At 45.4% G+C, this 11572-nt stretch overlaps 1 long non-coding RNA gene across 1 annotated transcript in view; it reads left to right on the top strand.

Annotated features, from left to right (window-relative positions):
* Positions 1-3914: 3914 nt before the first annotated feature.
* LOC138247141 (uncharacterized) overlaps positions 3915-11572 on the top strand; it is a 61066-nt gene continuing 53408 nt past the window's right edge. The window contains exon 1 of the long non-coding RNA XR_011194347.1: positions 3915-4052. This is a non-coding gene — a long non-coding RNA (uncharacterized lncRNA). The remainder of the gene's footprint in view (positions 4053-11572) is intronic.

Below are 11572 nucleotides of genomic sequence, written 5' to 3'. Positions count from 1 at the left end.
CACACATTTTAGCAGTAAATGTATGTAGGAAAGTTCCATCTTGCCTGGCATGTTACCCCCATTTTTACTGTATGTGTATTTGTTTTTGCCTATGTGTCACTGGGATCCTGCTAGTATGCCCTGTATGTGTTCCCTGTGTGTTCCCGGTGTTTATGCTCTCTCTCCTTTTAAAATTGTCACTGCAGGCTAGTGACTAATTTTACCAATTCTCAGCGGCACACTGGAACACCCTTATAATTCCCTTGTATATGGTACGTAGGTACCCAGGGTATTGGGGTTCCAGGAGATCCCTATGGGCTGCAGCATTTCTTTTGCCACCCATAGGGAGCACAGACAATTCTTACACAGGACTGCCACTGCAGCCTGAGTGAAATAACATCCACGTTATTTCACAGGCATTTTACACTGCACATAAGTAACTTATAAGTCACCTATATGTCTAACCCTCACTTGGTGAAGGTTAAGTGCAAAGTTACTTAGTGTGTGGGCACCCTGGCACTAGCCAAGGTGCCCCCACATTGTTCAGGGCAAATTCCCCGGACTCTGTGAGTGCGGGACACCCTTACACGCGTGCACTACATATAGGTCAATACCTATATGTAGCTTCACCATGGTAACTCCGAACATGGCCATGTAACATGTCTAGGATCATGGAATTGTCACCCCAATACCATTCTGGTATTGGGGGGACAATTCCATGCATCCCCGGGTCTCCAGCACTGAGCCCGGGTACTGCCAAACTAACTTTCCGGGGTCGCCGCTGCAACTACTGCTGCTGCCAACCTCTCAGACAGGTTTCTGCCCCCCTGGGGCCTGAGCAGCCTGGTCCCAGGAAGGCCGAACAAAGGATTTCCTCTGGGAGAGGGTGTTACACCCTCTCCCTTTGGAAATAGGTGTGAAGGGCCTTGGAGGAGTAGCCTCTCCTCGCCTCTGGAAATGCTTTGAAGGGCACAAATGGTGCCCTCTCTGCCTAAGCCAGTCTACACAGGTTCAGGGATCCCCCAGCCCTGCTCTGGCACGAAACTAAATTGGACAAAGGAAAGAGGAGCTCCTCCAGTGTGTCCCAGACCTCTGCCATCTTGGATGCAGAGGTGTGAGGGCACAATGGACAGCTCTGAGTGGCCAGTGCCAGCAGGTGACGTCAGAGACCCCTCCTGATAGGTGCTTACCTTTCTCAGTAGCCAATCCTCCTCTGTGCGCTATTAAGGATCTCTCCTGTAGGCATCTCACCAGATAACGAATGCAAGAGCTCACCAGAGTTCCTCTGCGCTTCCCTCTTCGACTTCTGACAAGGATCGAGCGCTGACTGCTCCTGGACACCTGCATAACCGCAACAAAGTAGCAAGAAGACTACCAGCAACATTGTTGCGCCTCATCCTGCTGGCTTTTTCGACTGTTTCCAGGTGGTGCATGCTCTGAGGGCTGTCTGCCTTCACCCTGCACTGGAAGCCAAGAAGAAATCTCCTGTGGGTCGACGGAATCTTCCCCCTGCTAATGCAGGCACTAAACTTCTGCATCACCGGTCCTCTGGGTCCCCTCTCATGCTGACGAGCGTGGTCCCTGGAACACAGGAGCTGGGTCCGAGTGTCTTTGACAGTCCAGTGGCCCTTCTGTCCACATTTGGTGGAGGTAAGTCCTTGCCTCCCCACGCCAGACAATAATCCTGTGTACTGCGTGAACTGCAGATGCTCGGGCTTCTGTGCACTTTTGCAAGACTTTCTTCATGCACAGCCTAGCCCAGGTCCTCAGCACTCAGTCCTGCATTGCCCAACTCGCTGGGTTGGACTCCGACGTCGTGGGACACCCCCTTTGTGACTCTGAGTCGACTGCTGTCCTCAGATTTCTAAGTGCCTGTTCAGGTGCTTCTGCGGGTGCTGCCTCCTTCTGCGAGGGCTCTCTGAGTTGCTGAGCGACCCCTCTGTCTCCTCCTCCAAGGGGCGCCTCCTGGTTCTTCCTGGGCCCCAGCAGCACCCAAAATCCTCAACCACGACTCTTGCAGCTAGCAAGGCTTGTTTGCGGTCTTTCTGCATGGGAAGAACTCTGTATCCTCCAACACGCTGTGGGACATCTTCTGACCAAAGGAGAAGTTCCTGGCACCTTCCGTTGTTGCAGAATCTTCGGCTTCTTCCAACCGGAGGCAGCCCTTTTGCACCTTCATCCTGGGTTTAGTGGGATCCTGCCCCCCCCGGACACTTGCGTGACTTTTGGACTTGGTCCCCTTCCTTTACAGGTCCTCAGGTCCAGGAATCCGTCTTCAGTGTTTTGCAGTCAGTTGTTGTCCTTGCAGAATACCCTATCTCGACTTTATTGTCTTCCTGGGGTAGTAGGGTAACTTTACTCCTACTTTTCAGGGTCTTGGGGTGGGGTATCTTGGACACCCTTAGTGTTTTCCTACACTCCCAGAGATCCCCTACACACTACACTAGGCCTGGGGTCCATTCGTGGTTCGTATTCCACTTTTGGAGTATATGGTTTGTGTTGCCCCTAGGCCTATTTCTCCCTATTGCATTCGGTTGCGATTGTACATTGTTTACACTACTTTTCTAACTGTTACTTACCTGATTTTGTTTTTTGTGTCTATATATTTTGTGTATATTACTTACCTCCTAAGGGAGTATATCCTCTGAGATACTTTTGGCATATTGTCACTAAAATAAAGTACCTTTATTTTTAGTAACTCTGAGTATTGTGTTCCTTATGATATAGTGCTATATGATATAAGTGGTATAGTAGGAGCTTTGCATGTCTCCTAGTTCAGCCTAAGCTGCTCTGCTATAGCTACCTCTATCAGCCTAAGCTGCTAGAACACTACTAATCTACTAATGAGGGATAACTGGACCTGGCACAAGGTGTAAGTACCACTGGGTACCCACTATAAGCCAGACCAGCCTCCTACAATGTAGAAGTAGTCAGCAGGAATGGGAGGATGCGGAATATATACTAGACTGGGAGGGGTTTACTGAAGTTCAAGCAAGGGTTTATGAAGATACATGCAAACAGAAGCACACACCCACAAAAGACTAAGAACACTACCATTCACAAACTCCATTTCCAAAGTTAATACAGCTGTAAAGGTGACATAACAGGCTCAAATGTACCCCAGCCCCGCCTTATCTTAAGCAGCACACATGGCTACACACTCGTAGTACACCACACTCGTACTACAACATACTCCCATAGAAATCAAAATAATGTCCAGTAGAGTGTGTATTTGGTAAAATAAATCAAATTATTTTAAATTCTAATATTAAACGTGATTTATAAAAAAATACATTAAACTTTTACACGTTTATTAAAAATTGAAAAATAATTTAAACTAGGTTTATACCTTTTAAACAAAGTGTACTAAATATTAATGAAAAATAAAAAATGTTAGGTAGGGTGGGATCTTTTTTTAAACAACTATGTATAAATTAATGTTTTAAAGTTAATGATTTAATACACATTTAATTTGAGTTGCACTGTAACGTTTAATTCACTAGTTCTACGTTAAAAATACGTCTTTCTAAACTATTCACATTTATTGTAAACATTTATTTTTCTTAATTTTTTAATGATTAATAAGCTTTAATGATTCTCCTCATACTTTGCGAAAGGAAGATCTATGCCACCGTTACTAGTAATAACCTAACACTTGAATTCTGTTGTAGGTGGCACCACCCCTTTATGTGATGGTGTGGAGACATTTAAGTGTACACCTAGATGTAAATTTACATTTGGAAATGGTGAACATTCTGAAAGTGTATACTTGTGCCTAGGTGTAGTAGTAACTATACGCATGCGTAAATATTCATGTGAATATATACGTTTACGAATGGGGCCCATGTGGTAGCCTTTAGAAGAGTTGTCCCACCCATGACCCACACACCCTCTGATCTCTCTCTCTCTGTTCCCCAGGGGCGCCGGCATGCAAGCTTTGCCCCAGTGGGTGGCTGCTGACCAGAGGGAGATGTTACTTCTTTTCCCAAGCCCAGTGGCCCTGGGATGCCAGCCAGGACCACTGCCGGAAGAAGGAGGCGGACCTTCTCACTGTTCAGCATGAAAACGACATGGTAATGTTGGAATTCCACATTTTGGTCAACATATCGTTTTTGGTGTGTAAAGCTGGTCTGCCTGTAAGTAGTAAACAGAATGTACATAACTTTTCTCTTCTTGGCTCAGACATTGGCTCAGGCCTCCATGTCAAAGTGCAAAGGCTGGAAAGAGAGGGGCAGGTTTAGTTGTAACTTCATTTAAGCAGTATGAGTGGCTCACTGCACCATACTAATAGTGTACTGAGGTGCACGGTTCCTGTACTGTAACAAGGGATTCTGCCTTGTGCCTCCAGCTGCCTCACAAAAGTGAAAACATCTGCTACTCTGTGGATTTAGAAGGCACCCTGTGTGAACTTCTGTTACTTTTCCAGGAAGTTTTATGTGGATTCGAATTGATTGGATAAGCATCCATCAACACAAAGAAAGGACTGCGATCCATCATTGAAGGGACCTTTCCATAGAATGCCAATAGGTGTCACTGATATCATTATGGGTAGCACAGCATCAGAGCTCTGCTTAGAGCGTAAAGAAGAGGGGGCACGTATAGTATTGGGGTAAACAGGATACCACTACACAAATGGTAACATCCAGCATTAAAACGTGGAATAAAATGTATTTCCAAACGAACCACCCACAACAGTGGACAGATCTGATCAGTTCCAAGAGCAACTTTATCTCAACATACCAAAGCTCTGAAATACCATAAACATTCTAACAGATTGCAAAGCATTAAAGCAACAGTATAACATTAACGACACAGTATAACGTTAAAGAAACAGTACAACATTAAATGAACATCTGTAAAGGGTGAAAAACACATATATTATTACATAGATCAATATTACAGCGTCCTTGAGCCCAGGAGCACCAACCAAGAACCAACACAGTGAACCGGAGACAGAAGATATGATGACCGTAATCTACAATGGGTCGTATTTATTATAAATCCAATTATAATTTCACAACAAATATTGATTTTTAGGTCAAAATAACACACCCCGTAAGAAGAACCTACCCAAATAACAGGAGGTGCAACGACATGCTTGGTCATGAGATTGGGCCATTTCCATAGATTGTTTGAGGTGTCATTCACCTTTCCCTAAAGATGACACCCTAAAAACCTGGCACCAGTGAACAGGTCTGAGGCCAGAAATGATGCTGGTGCACAGAGCTCAACTTTTCTTTGGCAGCAGCCTTTAGGATTCCCTGCAGCAAGTTGTGAAACACATCTTTGCAAAGGCAAATAGGAATAGCTCTGTCTGCTACACTGACCTTTGGCTAGGCCAGATAACATGCAATAGCTTTGTTTGTTCAGGCAAACTCCACCACACGTATGAAACAAGCATTGGCAACGCCGATAGATCTTCCGTAGATATACTCACTAAAATAGCATTTGAGCATTCTTGTACTTGCATGTGTCAGCTCATTAAAGTCAGGCGTATTATCTTTGTAAATTCATTTTATGTGAAAATAGAAGAGGAAGAACAATGGGTACGAGACAGATTTAAAAAGTCTGTAGGAAAGACTGAGGATAAAGCACAATGGTGAGGATGCACAGAGGTCCTAACGAAAAAATGTGTGTGTGTGTTTTTTTTTTTTTTTTTGCGTACACGGCGTCATACCCTGAATTACGGACACCAAAGTACTCGCACTCCACGGCTAGTTTGTTTGCAGAAAAGTTTATGGGACTCCCATAAACTTTTGCGCAAACTAGCTGTGGAGTGCGAGTACTTTGGTGTCCCTAATTCAGGGTATGACGCCGTGTTCTGAATATTTATTTGACTTGCACCGACCCCGTCATGGTGGAAGCAACCGGGAATGCCGGATTTAATATATATAGTATCAAGTGGCGGGGGCCACTAAGTAGTTATAGTTAGTTTCTTAAGTTAAACCAGCCACTGATTGTGATATGACTTGAGGAGCAAAATTAACTCACTTTACATGCCGCAGGCGCATAAAAAAGGCCGGCTCTGCACTGGGCTAGAAAAGCCCATTGTGATCAGTGGCGCAACAAAGGCCTCTGTGGTGCCGGGGCGCCCCGAGCTCCAGGGGGCTCCCTCAGGCCAGCCACTGATTGTGATATGACTCGAGGAGTGAAATGAGCTCACTTTACATGCTGCTGGCGCATGAAACATGCGCTGGGCTCTGGGCTGTGCCAGAAAAGCCCTTCGTGATAAGACCCCTGGAGAGGTTTAACCTGCAGAGTGAGGGGCAGGTTTTTGAGCAGGGCGCCTCCTGGATGAATGACAATGCTCACTGATGAATAATTTGAGACATTCCCATACATTTTTGCATAAATAAAATAAAAGGGAGGCAAACACTCGTTTGAAGTGAGCATGTACTAACAGGGGTGAACATTACTGAGCCAAAGTGACATTTTGTAAATCACAAGCCTCGAAACGGGAAGTACACCCCCACACGGACACATGAATACAAATAATCCCGGTCCTGAGAACCTCTCGCCCTCGGACACAGCATTACATGCTCGGCTAAAGCAAACAGACCCTTGGCTGCCTGCCTGGCCTCCCCTGAGGCCATGAGCCCGGAAAGTACCAGTAAAGTACCTTCCTTTTCTTGCAGCGAAAGCGCTGCTGCTTGAAACAGCAAGTTCGTTTCTTCTATTTTCGGCACCGGAAGTGGTGGGCTGAGGCAATACATATGTCATCAGCAGCTTGAGAGCAACGGAGGAGGGGTCATGAGCGTGCGGGCCGGACTAAAGAGCTGCTAAAATGTTAAAACACATTCTGTAACTATTGCACTGGGTTTTCGCTATCAGGAGGCGGTGTTTAAAGTAAGGTGCACGCCTTAAATAAACAAGCATTGGCATAGCCAATAGGTCTCCCTTTAGAACTTAATAGTAGCTAGTTATAAACAAACACAGACAAAGCCAATAGGTCATGCTTGCATTTGGAGTTCTGAATAAAGAATTTAGTGAAACGTGAGCTGCTGTGAAAAAAAAAAATCAAACTAAACAAAAAAACAAGATTGCTTTCTCTTTTCAATATATCCATGAGGGAAATAAATTAAAGAGTGCTGATTCTTTGTGTTTTTGAAATTAGCAATAGATCCCTCATACTTAACAATGTTAGCACTGCATAGTAGCTGCCATGATACACAGTGCAGCCAATTGAAGGAGGCGAGTATATTTTAAAGAATTATTGAATGGTCCTTGTTACTTGTTTGAGCTGGTTTTATTTTCCTAATTGATCTTTAGGGGGTGCCTTACCGCATACTTTAACTGTGGGAGAACTGAATGAGGTAAACGTTTGGGCTATGTTTTTTCTCTTATTTGGGGCAGGATTGGAGTGGGGTAGATTGTTGTGTATTGGAGTGGGGCAGATTGTTGTGTATTGGAGTGGGGAAGATTGTTTTGGATTGGAGTGGGGAGTGTTGGAGTGGTGCAGATTGTAGTGGGGCTGATTGTTTTGGATGGGAGTGGGGCATACTCGAGTGGGGCATACTCGAGTGGGGCAGATTGGAGGGAGGAAGATTGGAGTGGGGGAGATTGCAGTGGAGCAGATTGTTTGTGATTTGAGTGGAGGAGATTGGAGTAGGGCAGATTGTTTTGGATTGGAGTTGGGCAGATTGGAGCCGGGCAGATTGGAGTGGGGGAGATTGTTTTGGATTGGAGTTGGCCAGATTAGAGTAGGGTAATTGTAATTGCATTTATATAGTGCATTCTACCCCTGATGAGGCATCAAAGCGCTTTTCAAGGAGTAGCACGCTACTCCGGAACCCAAGAGGAATTAGTGGTGGATTAGTATAGGGAAATATGAGTTAAGTTTTAGTATTTTTTTTGTTTTATGAGTTCATTTTAGCAGACGATATGTGAGTTTTTTAGTTGGATTTACTGGAGAAATGGAGTGATAGAGAAGGGAAGAGTTTGTTAGTTGAATGGACTAGAGTAATGGAGGGATTTAGGAGGGAAGAATCCAGAAGTGTAAATTGGGAGTTCATAGCAATAGGATGAGGCTTGGGATGAGTAAAGGAGAGATGGAGGAGGGAAGAGTCTGTGGAAAGGGTCAGGGGGATCATAGTAGCAGAAGAGGATTTGGATGAGTCAAAGGTGAGATAAATGAGGGAGAATTTATTAGGAGTGTTTGGAAGATCATGGTAGTAAAGTGAGGTTTAGGTGAACTAGATGTGGAAGAGGAGGGAAGCGCTTAGGCAGGGTTATTTTGGAGATGAAAGTAGTAGAATGGGTTTGGGATGAGTCAGAGCGGGGATGGAGGATAGGTGGATAGAGACATGACATATGGTGATGGGTAGACAAAGTAAAGCTTACAAGAGAGTAAATGCATGCATATACATTTTTAATTGTGAGTAAATATACATTTTGTAAACAGGTTTAAAGAGTATGTGTGTAATTTATTGTTATGACATAGTAGCGATACATATTTGCTAAAGAGCTATACATATCTAGAATATACACACATTCAGATTAAGAATATTTATCAACACAGACATACACTGTTCATTGCTGTTTGAATATGGTGGTTATGAAGGAAAGAGCCAACTCTTGAGTAGTCTTCTGAAGACAAGATAGTTATCCATGGATCTTATATTTGGGGGTAATGACTTCCATAGTTTGGCTGCTTGAACGAAGAAGGATGTACCACCTATAGGCCCATATTTATACTTTTTTAGCGCCGCATTTGTGCCGCTTTTTGACGCAAAAACGGCGCAAACCCCAAAATACAATTGTATTTTGCAAATTTGCACCATTTTGCGTAAAAAAATGGCGCAAATGCGGTGCTAAAAAAAGTATAAATATGGGTCATATTCTTTCTTGTATGGTGGTTGTAGGAGGCTGGCCTGGTTTTTGGTGGGTACTTACACCTTACACCAGGTCCAGTTATCCCTTATTAGTGGAATGTAGTAGTGTTCTAGCAGCTTAGGCTGATAGAGGTAGCTATAGCAGAGCAGCATAGGCTGAACTAGGAGACATGCAAAGCTCCTGCAATACCACGTATAGTTACAAAATACTTATACACAAGTGAATACAATACTCAGTGTTACCAAAAATAAAGGTATTTATTTGGATGACACAGTGCCAAAAATATCTTAAAGACAATACTCCTTCTGGAGGTAAGTATTATACACAGTATATACAATAGACACAAAAATAGGGCAAGTAATTAGATATAGGATAGTGCAAACAATAGGAAATGCTATAGAATGCAATGGAAGAAAATAGGTATTGGGGCAACACAAACCATATACTAACAAAGTGGAATGCGAATCACAAATTCCCCCCTAGATAAGTGTAGTATGTGCAGAATCACTGGGAGAGTAAGAATACAGTAACGGTAAGTAAATTACCCCAACTCAGAGCCCAGAAAAGCAGGAGTAAAGTACTGAATGTTTCCTTAGGACACACTACACCTCTTTATTGGAATTATTGCAAGAACTATGCAAGTCTGCAAACAACAAACAGTGGATTCTTGGACCTGAAGACCTGCAAAAGAAGGAGACCAAGTCAAGAAGTTGAAAGAAGTTCCAGGAAGGACAGGAGCCCCTGCCAACCCAGATGAGGGTGCAAAAGAAGAGTCCCTGGTTGGACGAAGACTGCAGAAATGCACCCTAGGAAGATGCCAGCAGGTTCCTGCATGATGTAAAGGATTGCCCACGTTGTGAAGTTGGATGCAGGCCAGTTTTGGCGCTGGATTCCTCCAACAAGCCTTGGTTCCGGCAAAGTCACATTTTGCGTCAACTAGAGGCTATGTGGACCCAGGAGGGACCTGGGGGCCTCAACTCTGTTTGAGTAGGAAGAAGGGGCTCTCAGCACTTCAGAGAGCCCTCAGAGCACCAGATAGCACCCACGGGTGTCCCAGGACATGGGGACAAAGGAGGTGCAAAGTGCGGTGGGGGCAGCACTACAAAGGAAGGTCCCACGCCGCCGGAGATCAACTTAGCAAGTTGAGCGTTGCAGGATAGAGTGCTGGGGATGTGGGCCAGGCTGTGCATGAAGGGATTTTGCAAATAGTGCACAGAGGCCTCGCAAGGTGAAGAAGATGCGGTGCACAGGGTACTATAGTTCTGAGGGAAGGCAAGGTCTTACCTCCTCCAAATTGCGACAGCAGGACCTCAGGACAGTCTGTGTTGATGGGGTCCACCCTCTCTGTTCCAAGGAGCACACTCGTCACTGTGAGAGGAGTCCAAGAGAACCGGTCGTTGACTTAGAAGTTGCCTGCGTGAGCAGGGGAGTGACTCCGTCACCCCACGGGAGATTTCTTCGGTCCATCTGGTGCAGGGTGAAGACAGGGAGTCCTCAGAGCGTGCATTCCATGGAATCTGTTGCAGTTGCTGGCTAGAGCTGCAGTTGCACAAGAAAAGTATCCCTTGTGTATACTTTGTTGCTGTTGCAGCAGTTCCTGGAGCAGGATGCGGTTGATCCGAGGTCAGAGGATGAAGTAGTAGTTATAGAGGATTCCTGCTGGAAACTTGTAAGTAGAATCTGAAGAGAACCCACAGAAGAGGCCCTAAATAGCCCTGAGAGGGGGATTGGCTACCTTATCAGGTAAGGACTTTTCAGGAGGGGTCTCTGACGTCACCTGCTGGCACTGGCCACTCAGAGCCCTCCAGAGTGCCCCCACACCTTGCAAAGCAAGATGGCTGAAGTCTGGGAAGCACTGAAGGAGCTCTGGGCACCACCCCTAGGGATGGGAATGGACAGAGGAGTAGTCACTCCCCTTTCCTTTGTCCAGTTTCGCACCAGAGCAGGGGATAAGAGGTCCCTGAACTGGTGTAGACTGGCTTATGCAAGGAGGGCACCATCTTTGCCCCTCATAGCATTTCCAGCGGCTGGGGGAGACTACCCCTCCCCAGCCTGTAACACCTATTTCCAAAGGGAGAGGGTGTAACACCTTTCTCACAAAGGAAATGCTTTGTTCTGCCTTCCTGGGACTGAGCTGCTACCCTGTCTGTGAGATGGCAGCAGCTGCAGTGCAAGCTCAGAGAGCTGGTTTGGCAGTACTGGGGGTCGACGGTGGAGCCCCCAGGATGCATGGAATTGGCTCCCCAATGCCAGATTTGGAATTAGACATGTTACATGGCCATGTTCGAAGTTACCATTGTAAAGTTACACATAGGTATTGACCTACATGTAGTGCAAGTGTGTAATGGCATCCACACACTCACAAAGTCCTAGGAAATGGCCCTGAACTATGTGGGGGCACCTTTGCTAGTGCAAGGGTGCCCTCACACTTAGTAACTTTGCACCTAACCTTCAGCAAGTGAAGGTTAGACATATAGGTGACTTATAAGTTACTTAAGTGCAGTGAAAATGGCTGTGAAATAGTGTGTGCATTATATCACGCAGGCTGCAGTGGCAGTCCTGAGTAAGAATTGTCTGAGCTCCTTATGGGTGGCAAAAGAAATGCTGCAGCCCACAAGGATCTGCTGGAACACCAATGCCCTGGGTACCTAGATACCATATACTAGGGACTTATAAGGGGTGTCCAGTGTGCCAATTAAAATTGGTAAATGAAGTCACTAGCCTACAGTGCCAAATTTGAAAGCAGAGAGAGCATAGCACT

This window comes from Pleurodeles waltl, chromosome 7 (assembly GCF_031143425.1).
Source record: "Pleurodeles waltl isolate 20211129_DDA chromosome 7, aPleWal1.hap1.20221129, whole genome shotgun sequence".
Taxonomy (NCBI): Eukaryota; Metazoa; Chordata; class Amphibia; order Caudata; family Salamandridae; genus Pleurodeles; species Pleurodeles waltl.
This window is presented reverse-complemented; position numbering and strand designations above follow the sequence as displayed.